Source organism: Pteronotus mesoamericanus, unplaced genomic scaffold (assembly GCF_021234165.1).
Source record: "Pteronotus mesoamericanus isolate MK-2021 breed Mesoamerican mustached bat unplaced genomic scaffold, CSHL_Meso_final contig_68, whole genome shotgun sequence".
Lineage (NCBI taxonomy): Eukaryota > Metazoa > Chordata > Mammalia > Chiroptera > Mormoopidae > Pteronotus > Pteronotus mesoamericanus.
In genome coordinates, this window is record NW_026555234.1 from 32,121,349 (window position 1) to 32,131,722 (window position 10,374).

The window sequence follows — 10,374 nt, forward strand, 5'->3', positions numbered from 1 at the left end:
CACAGGGGGAAGGGAAAATAGAGTGTTCGGAGTTGTCTAGGTTCTGATCCAATCAACATGATGTTGACAGAGCTGCAATGCTGGGGCTGCTGGCTGCAGGTAGAGGTGTCCAGGGCGAAGCTGGAGGAATGGTCAGGGGCCCTCTGGGATGGGCTTTGGGGTGGGCTGTGCCAAGCACTCTGCAACTTAATCCTACAGTCATTAGGGAACCCCTGAAGAGGTTAGAGTAGCACAGTTAGATATCCATTTTAGGTGGATCCCTCTGGCAGTGCTGTGAAAGTTAGGAGGCTGTGATCAGTTTGGAGGAGAGATGCTGAAGACTTGAAATTGGGCCCCAGAGGTGAGAGGGAAGGAAAGGAAAATATGGTAAAAAGAAAGATTTGGGAGATAAAACTATAGGTCTTGGGGGTTGAAAAGACACAGCTGGGGAGGGGAAAGGGCTAGTCAAGGACAATGCCCAGCTTGGAGGGACCCTTGGAGTTGTGGTATCAACTGTTGAGAGAATATGGGACAAGAAAACGCAAGTTTGGACGAGTAGTTTGAATTGGACCAGTTGAATCCTGACCTGGTGAGAGCCTAAATCCTGTTTCCAGAAAAATCCTCATTGTTCAAGCCACATCCCTACCCTATCCCCAGGCACAGAATCACTGCCTGATTTTGTTTATATGCTAATAGTTTCTTAATGACTAGATTTTCAACTTTTGGGAAATTGCTTTCCATTTCTTGTAATTTCTATGGTGTTGCTTCCTGGTAACTTAGCAAGCAGCAAGCCTTGCTCAGAGAAGATATTCAATAAGCTTTTTACTTTTTGCAGCATTTATGTGGTGTGAATCATAATACTAGAAAAAAAGGCACAGGGACACGGAAACCTACTCTGCTCAGATTAGAGGAGGAAAAATGCATTTTACTTCTGAGTTTCTTGATTAACAACTCAATTCCCCTTCTGTTTACATAAACTATTTCTAACTCCAAGTGGCTGTCGGGAGACTGGAGACCCTTGTTGGGAGCCAAGGTTCTTTCCTTCCCTGAGAATGACAGCTCGGATAAGCCCCCAGCCTCTCCCGTTCAGTTTGTGTGGTCAAGTGGCTAAGAACTGCTGCCTTTTCAGCCCATGGCTGTGACAGGCATCAGATAAACTCACATATTCAGAAGACACTTTAAAAATGACATGAGATTATGGGGTCATCTAAAATGGAATAGAAAAACTGAAATTAAAAAAAAAGTGACCCATCCTTTCGGTGGTCTGTCTGGATTTGAAAGTATCAGGATAAACGAAATGTTTATTTTTCGTCTATCTTTTAGGTAACAGGAAGACACAGCTGGCTTTTATCCTCTGGGAGGTACGTGTGATTGTGACGTAAGGATGAGCTCCTTGTCGCACAGCTTTCTTTAGAATGAAACTTGTAATGCGCATAGAGAGGGCTGTGCATTTTAACCAGTCCTCTCGGCAAGCCCCTGACTTAAGCAGCACCCATCAACAAGCCCTTCCTTTCATCCAGGGGCGGCCGGAGGTTGGTGGGGGGGCCAGGGCGTGCTTGAGTGGCCAATTCCACTTTCTCAGGTTTTATTGGTGGCTTGAAGGAAAGCAAACAGCACTCAGACAGGCAGATAAGATAACCATTATCTGAAGTGTGAGCCTGGAGTTTTAAATTGTTTTTTATTCGAAATACATTCAATCTCATTTAAGTGCCAGGCCAAAACTTAAGTATTCAGGCACATAGCTGTAGATAATTTGTTTACTAAGTATGTAGAATAGCTAGACAATGTGAATTTCTACCTGCAATAATGGACTAGTTTAGTAGGCCAGGTATTATTGTGGACTCTCCCAGAAGGGACCATAGGGTAAACACTACGAAACTAATGTGCAGCTGGTTTTGGACCTACAGAAACAACAGTTCATACGCCAGAGTTGTTGAATGTATTCAGTTCTGCCACTGGGACATTCAGGTCCCACAGAACTCTGACAGAATTTATATTAGCCACTACTTACTTATTGCACATATGATAGTCTGGTGTGTTTCTAATTATCCATTACACCTGGAGTAGTGAATTATATCTTAAATCAAATTTACATTCATGTATGTGTTTTTACAAATAAAGTCATGCCATTGCACCTTACTTAGCAGAAGATGGGTTAGTCACAGAGAATTAAAAGCAAATATTGGAAGTCATCACAATCATGCCTGAAATCAACCAGAATGGAAATAGGTATTGGATATGAACGATCAAGATTCTTTTTAAAGATGTATGCATGCATCTGCTAAGTGTTATTTGTTTCTGTAGTAACATGACTTAACCATAAAAACATGCCTTTGAGTTGGATACATCATTTTGGTTCAATTGGCCTTAATGTTTCGAAGTAGACATAACAGGGCTAACCTATAGTAATTATATTGGGCTTTTCACAGGGCTACCATGGAAAAATTCTTAATAAGACATGTTTCCAATAATGCCTGCTGACTTAAGTCTGCTATTTTCATGGGGGAGCCTCAGAAAGCTAAATCTTTCAGCTCCACAGTGCAGGACAGTCTGTCAAAATACTGTTTTGTGTGTGTGTGTGTGTGTGTGTGTGTGTGTGTGTGTGTGTGTGTGTGTGTGAGATAAATGCAAAATTTACCATGACGTTCTTTACCAGCAGCTAAGATTTTTGTTTTACTGTCTCAGAATTTTAGCAATCAGTGCAGATGGAACATCATGAGACACTGATACTGGCTACAGGAGCCAATTCTGGACATTTTAATTTGAGTTGAACTTAAGTTCAGGTCCTGAGTTATCTCTCTAAGGTCCCTGTGGGCCTGCTGGGTTTCTAGCTGCTCTGGAGCTGCGCGCACACGCCAGTCCTGCCTCGGAGGCGGGGCACGGTGCACCTCTCCCCATTCTGGCCTCTTTGCCTTTCCTCAAGCTGCTCTCTCTGTAAGGAACACCTCTCTTACTTTCCTTTCCTGGTCATTTCTACTTATCCTCCAAATCTTAGTTCAGACACTGCCCCAGGAAGCCTTCCCCAACCTCTGAAATTTGGTGAAAGCGCCCTGATACTGCGCGTTCGTGGCTTTCTATTTATGCCTCTGTGTTACCACCAACCATTTTATGTTGGAATTACCTGTCGCCCTAGCACAGAGCCTGACACTTGGTAGGAGATGGAAAATGACTTGAGTTTTCATTGCATCACACGTCCGCCCCACCCCCTCACACTGACAGGCACACACAATGCTCTGTGATGACTCCGGACAGGGTTGGATCTTCAAGTGGAATTTCAGTCTTGTTGAGGGTTGGACTGGAACTGAACCGGTTTCTAGGGGTGACTGGAGAGTCAGAGGGAAGGGAGAAGCCCTGACCTGGTTCCTCTCCAGAACGTTTGGGAACACTTGGCTTCCTTTCAGGCACTTATTGTGGACTCTCCCAGAAGGGACCTAGCTGGAGTCTGAGCTGGCCTCGCGCGCCCTCTAGTGGTTTAAAATCACAGCCAGGCAGAGAAAGAACTCAACAGAGAGGTCGGGTTTTTGCAACGGGGGAATCCGCATGAACTATTGAAACATCTACCACACAGTGAAGTCATTTCATAAATACACTTAGGGAGCAATAACATAATTAAATGCACGCACAGTAAGAAACTTGGACAATCTTGTGACCCTTGAAGGATCTTGCGTTCTTTATTTTGTACTCCATACTCTAATAGGCTGTGTGTACCCAGTGAATAACTGAATATGTGCTTAAGCAAAGGCAATCACTCTGTCATTGTCAGCCTGTGAAACATTAGCTCAGGGAGCTGGATGACAGCACGTGTTTCTCTTATCTTCCCAAGACAGCTTCACCCCAGGATGACAAAGGAATGAGATTTGGAGATGTCAGGAGTCTGGAGTCTCGGCTGCATTCAAATTTCAATCCTAGGGGAACCAAATTGTCTCTTTTGAACAAGGACAGTTTCTTAGCTGAGTGTGTTCAATCATTTTGTGATTCAATAATCGGGAAATTACAGTTTCTTTGGGACAGTAAAAACTGTCATTTCAAAGACCGGAGAGGACACTCTGTAACTGCCCCAAACACACAAGTCTTACGGGACTTCACTTTCTCAATCACTTAAAAAACAATAGCAGAATATAACCACTTTCCTCAGAATTGCTCACAGTTTTAAATATCACCTCCTGAGGGAAGATTCCTTGGAGTATGGGACCAGCTCTGGCTTCCCACAATAGCCTCCCACAGCCCCAGATGACATCAGAGCACTTGTTATGCCTGCCATTTAATCAGGGCCTGGTTTGTTTTCCGTCTGTTCTCCCCACCAGAAGCTAAGCCTCCTGGTGCAGAGGTCTTGTTTGTTTCTCTACCACACACCCTAGAGTCTAGCACAATGCTTGGCACAGGAGATGCTGAATAAACATTTGTCAACGCCTGATAAAATCCAGCAATCCAGCGGGTCCCTCCACGCAGAGAAGACATGTAACATGAGGTCACAGAGGGTGAGGGAGAAGCTGATTTTGATTCTTACCTTAGGGGCATGAGGGACCCCTTCACTCAAAATGAACAGGGGGAGCATATGATTAAAGACTTGGTGGTAGCTTGCTGGGAGGTTTGAGATTAGCACTCAGAGGACAATGCACATGCGTAGCCACATGAATGCAGGAAAGGGAGAAACTCAGGGTTCTCTGGTTAAGTTCCTGAGCCAAGCAGGAACCATCATTTCCATGCCTCATGGGGCTGCATTTCTCTGCCAAAGGCCTGGTGGAGGTTGGTTTAAACTCTGGGGATCTGTAGATCATTTTATTACCTCAAAATGTCGGCTTGGAATTTACCTTTCTGAAGGTGTATTTTTAAAGCGCTAAAACCAGATAAGACTGTACATACATTGAAGATAAGGAAGCAAAAAAGAGAGAAGGCCTGAAGTGTACAGATTATAAGAATATAATAAAGGGTAAGAACAAGAATATAATGAAGGATGAAAATATGAGACGAGGAGAAAGGGTATGGGGAAGAGAACTAATGTGTTCTTTTTTTTGTCTCCTTCAGATTTCCATTTGTGTCACTGACTATCCAAAAGCAAACTGAGTTGAACAAGCAGCATGTCTGAATCCAGTGGTGTAAACACACACATACACTTGGAATCCCACAGGAACGTTGTAAAAGTGAGCACGTCAGCAGGGAGACATCCAAGTTTTGGTAGGCTTACTGGGGATAGCACGCAGCTGTGCATGCACTTTCAGCCCTTCTATCCCCAGACACTTCATTTTTGAGTGAGGGTGGTTGAGTTCATAATTAGAATAAGCAAATCCTTTCTAACTTTCTTGCTTAGGATTGTTGACAAAAGAATGTCCAACCTAAGAAAAAGTCTTAGAAGAGTTTATTTGAAACAAAATGACAACAATTGCCAGCATAATCTCAATGGACTGAGAAAATGCTCTGGAGGATGGCAGTTTTGCAGCTCATTTAAGGAGGGATACATGAAATCCATTGGTGGAAGATTAATGAAGTGGGAGAAGCAAAACAGAAAAACCTCTGGGATTGGATAGAATGTAAAATGAAGAGACATGTCCTTCTTTTACATTGGTAGGTACAGGATAGTTAACAATGAACATTTACAGCACATAGAGATGGTGTGTGGGGAACAAGGTAACAGCAAGGGGTTCTTTGGTCTTCTGCTCTGTTGCAGTGGTTGTGCCCTGAGAGCTCTGGAAAAGGAGATTACCTGACATTTCAAAGGTATGTTATCTTAGAGGCAAGAACACAATAGGTAGGTTTACTTAAGGTAAAGGTTGACTTTTGTCAAGAAAGCTACAGACCTCGGACATGACTACAGTCATGACCTGCTTTTAGTTAGGAATTTTTATGTTCAGATCATCCTGTGTGATTATTTTCAGTCTTTTAGTTTGTAAGGCCCACCATGCAGGCCTCCCCTGAGAGTGTCAGATTTAGTATGTGGCCCTTTTTGGTTCACAATTCCCCCTTTTGGTCATAAGTCAGTACAAAGGATGCACTAATGACTAGCCTCTTGGTTGGATAAGGTGGTCCCATGGTGCTAAGAAGGCTCATTCCTTGGAAGTCTTAGTGTTGGTATTTGTTTTGCTGAAATGGTGGACCACAGGGGATGGGGCAAGACCATAACCTTGGATGGAAGTCAAGGCTGAATTTTTCTTAAAAGGGAAAAGTAGGTAAATGAGAGGCAGTCAGGTCTTATGGGTCTTCATTAAGAAATAAAACACTTTGGATTATTTCTGACCTGCAAGGTATTATGACCCAAGTTTTGCTGTCTGTCTCATTTGCTCACTTTTTTTGTATTTTGCATCTACTGTAATATTTACTTATAGTTTGCGGGCACAGCCACACATCTGTTCAGTTTTCACATTCTGACCATGAGATGGGTTCCAATTTACTGGCGGTATTATTATTGTTATTTTTTTAATATGACTCATTTATTTCCCATTGGAAGCATTCATGTGTCATTCATTATCAATCTGAGTCCTGCTAATTGTGCAGTTGGGAACTGTATATTTAAGCTTTAATTGGGGCGAAGGCTATAAGAACAGAATGCCATAAATTAAATTAACCTCTAAAATTTTCCAGAGATCGGGAGGACAGTAAGAGTTTCATAAGTAAATGTCCTGTGCCTTAGCAGCTGTTACAATGGACCTTTTTCTTTTTTTTAATTAGCCACTTCAATTTCCATTGGAATTAAGAGTTAGAAGTCTTTGTTGGGTTAAGAGGTAAGCATGTTCCCATAATTGGGTTCTTGCGCTTACACATAAAACTCCTTTCTCAAGATTCCTTCCCACTAACCTCCTACAACATCCATTGTCCTTCTTAATTTGTCTCTTTTTACTCATTCAGAAATAACCAATTTATTAGGATAAACTACTTCATTTTAACTTCTCTCAAAAACACACACCTCACTCTTTTTCCTTTTGTAATAAAATTTCTTCTAAGTTTCAAAATAGAAACCGTAAGTAGAATATTATTGATAATACAAAATTATCTTATATACCTTCAACAATTATTAATAGTTGGCTATACAAGAACAAGGTTTGAGAAAAGCCCAAAGAACCGGTTTAACGATTGTTATGACTAATATTATTGGCGGACAGGTAAAGACAATAAAACAATGCTCAACATCTATTTGTAGGTGCACAGGCCTTCTTGATGTCTTGGGATAGCTGCCTACCTCTGACAGCAGTGGGTTTTTATCTCTGAGGGGTCTTCGCTGTCCATTGAGAATGGAGGTGAGTGTGAGAGACAGGGACAGATGTCCATTTACAGTCAGGCACTTTTCTTTTTTTTGAGAAATATGAATCCTTGTATTATACCTTTAAGTTTAGCTGCATGTGGATTAGTAATATTTGATAAGGTCCCTTCCAATGAGGTTGGAGGGAGTCTTTAATTGATATCTTTTCCAATGGACAATTTCTCCTGGTTGTAAGTCATGATCTTTGAAGTCTTCATCTCCCAGGAGCATGCTGTGAAATAAATCAGTTACTAATTCATTGGTTTCTTTAAGCTGGTTAATACATCCTTGCTAATAATGCAGAATGCCTCTGTTTAGTAAGGTTGGTTCACGTGGCCCTTCATCCAGATGCATAGCATAACGAGTGACTATATTATAAGGAGAAAGACCATGTTTACTGAAAGGAGTAGATCGCAGGTTGAGGAGCACTACAGGGAGAGCTTTTGGCCAAGGAGGATTAAAAGCTTTTAAAATTTTACATAGCTGAGTTTTAATTGTACCGTTTGTGTGTTCCACCAATCCAGAGGACAGGGATAATGAGCCCAACGGAAATGCTGTTGCATCGGCCAAATGTTATAGACAGGTTACATTATTTGTCTGGTGAAATGAGTCCCTTGGTCACTATGTAACTGCATGAGAAAACATACAGATCATAACTAACACCAATTTGTATCCTCGAGATGGTGGCATTTGGATAAAATCCAATGACCATATTTCAAATGAACCTAAAAGGAGTAGGAAATACCTTTGGGATTCATGGAGTGATTTTCCAGTGTTATGTTTTGGACACAGAGAACTTCTTCTACACACTTTATGAGCTATGGTAAGAGAAGGTTTTCAGCAATACAGGGGTGGGCAAAAGTAGGTTTACAGTTGTGAAGACACAAAACAGAGTTTATTCTTGTATTATTTATTAATTATGTATTATTTTCCATATGAACAACTGTTAGCCTACTTTTGCCCCGCCCTCTATTGTTTACTCTACAAAATCATCTTCTAAAGACCTCAATGTGTTAGCTCATATACAGATTGAAGTATAGGTAATTAGCTCCTATAGGTATGATTGGCTTCTAATTGGGTCCAAATCAGATCTGCTTGTCTGGGTCAAAGTATCCCCCCCCTTTTTTTTTTTTTTTGTCATATCCTCTCTTCTTCTTCTGTATCTATCTGTTGCAATTGTAAAAGACAGCCTTTTATTTCTTTAATAGGAAGCAACGGGCATTCTTGGGTCTGAATAACTTGGCTGTTTAATGCTGCCTGTCTAGCTGCAGCATCAGTTAAATGATTTCCTTTTGCTTCCATGGTGGCAGTGTTAGAATGTCCTGGAATTTTGATAATTGCCAATTGTCTTGGTTGCTCTATGGGATCTAACAATTCTGCAACCAGTATTGTATTCTGTATGGGCTGCTCTGAAGAAGTTAAGAAGCCTCGCTGCTTCCATAACATTCCAAAGTTGTGAGCTACACCAAAGGCATAGCAACTACCTGTGTAAATATTGGCTATTTGATCTTTGGCTGATTGACAAGCTTGAGTGAGAGTGAGAACAATCTATTCACCCTGTTGGGGAGATCTTATTCAAGGAAATAAAACCCTTCAGTTATCTCCATCATGGAAGTTACTGCACATCCATCTTGGTAATGTCCCTGTTCATCTTTCAGATACGATCCCTTTGTAACCAAGTTAAGTCAACTTTATCAATAAGAGTTTCCTGTAAATCATTCAGAAGAACAAGAAGGTGGTCAGTAAGCAAAACACTTTTCGGACATCTTCATCCTGCAAAGAAGGTAGCAAAACAGCTGGGATAAGATTGTTACATTCTTCTTTTTCAAAGAAACTCTAAATGGCAATGAAGTTGGTGCCTCAGAGGTCCTGGAGGCCCTAGGGGCCTTGGAATGAAAGGCCATGGCTGTTTTTCTGGAGGATTTGACAGTGGCATTTAGGGAAAGGTCACGGCTGGGGTTGGGCCCGGGCAGAGGCTGTGGGGTTCACAGAGGCAAGGCCAAGGCCAAGGACAAGGAGTGGATTCCCCTCACCAAGCTGGGCTGCCTGGTCAAGAACATGGAGAGCGAGTTCCTGGAGGAGTTTTTGTTTGTTTGTTTGTTTGTTTTTGTCAAATTACTGTAGTTTATTGCTGTGTCTATGCTTTCCCAGCATAGCTGTTCCCTGGAGGAGCTTTATCTCTTCTCCCTCAGATTCCATCAAGGAATGTGAGATCATTGACTTTTTCATGGGGACATACTTCGAGAGCAAGGTTTTGAATATTATGCTGGTGCAAAAGCAGACCCGCACTGTCCAGAGGACTGGTTTAAGGCACTTATCTCTGTTGGAGGCTGCAGTGGACATGTTGGTCTGCATGTTGAGTGCTCCAAGGAAGTAGCCGCTGCCATCCATGGTGCCACCATCCTGGTCAAGATCTCTATGGTCCCTGTGCAGTGAGGCTCCTGGGGAAATAAGATCGGCAAGCCCCACATCATGCCTTGCAAGGTGACGAGCTGCTGTGGCTCTGTGCTGGTGTACCTCATCCTTGCCCCCAGGGACCCTGGCATCATCTCAGCTCCTGTGTCCAAGAAGCTTCTGCTGATTAGCCAGGGACTGCACTGCCACCCTGGGCAACTTCGCCAAGGCCACTTTTGATACCATCTTCAAGACCTACAACTACCTCACTCTGATCTCTAGAAAGAGACCTTGTTCACCAACCTTCTCTCCTAGGAACCTACTGACCATCTTGTAGAGAAACACACCAGAATTTCTGTGCAAAGGACCCAGGCTCCTTCTGTGGCCACCACATAATTTTATACAAGAAAAATAAAGTGAGTTAAGCCTGTGTTTTTAAAAAGACTGTTACTTCAAGTTCAAGTAATATTCGGTGCAGAAAGCAAGAGTAGGTCATTAGAAGCCAGTTGGCTGACAGAAGTGTTGCGTGTAATGAGAGTTCAGTGGAGATTCAGCAGAATGAGTAACATAAATAGAGAGGAGCCCGTGCCTATGTCTTCTGTTTGCTTGCATGCCATGGCTGAACAGAGATGGATGTCAGGCCAGATGGCAACCCTTTAGCCACTGAGTCTAACTGTTGACTGTAATATTCAATAGGTCTGCGATGATCTCTATTTTTTTTTTTACTTTTTAAAGAAGATTTTTATTTTATTTTATTTTTTAGAGAGAGA

At 42.2% G+C, this 10,374-nt stretch overlaps 1 pseudogene; it reads left to right on the forward strand.

Moving 5' to 3' along the window:
• Positions 1 to 9,112: 9,112 nt before the first annotated feature.
• LOC129077650 (40S ribosomal protein S2-like) lies at positions 9,113 to 10,000 on the forward strand (annotated as a pseudogene).
• Positions 10,001 to 10,374: the final 374 nt, after the last annotated feature.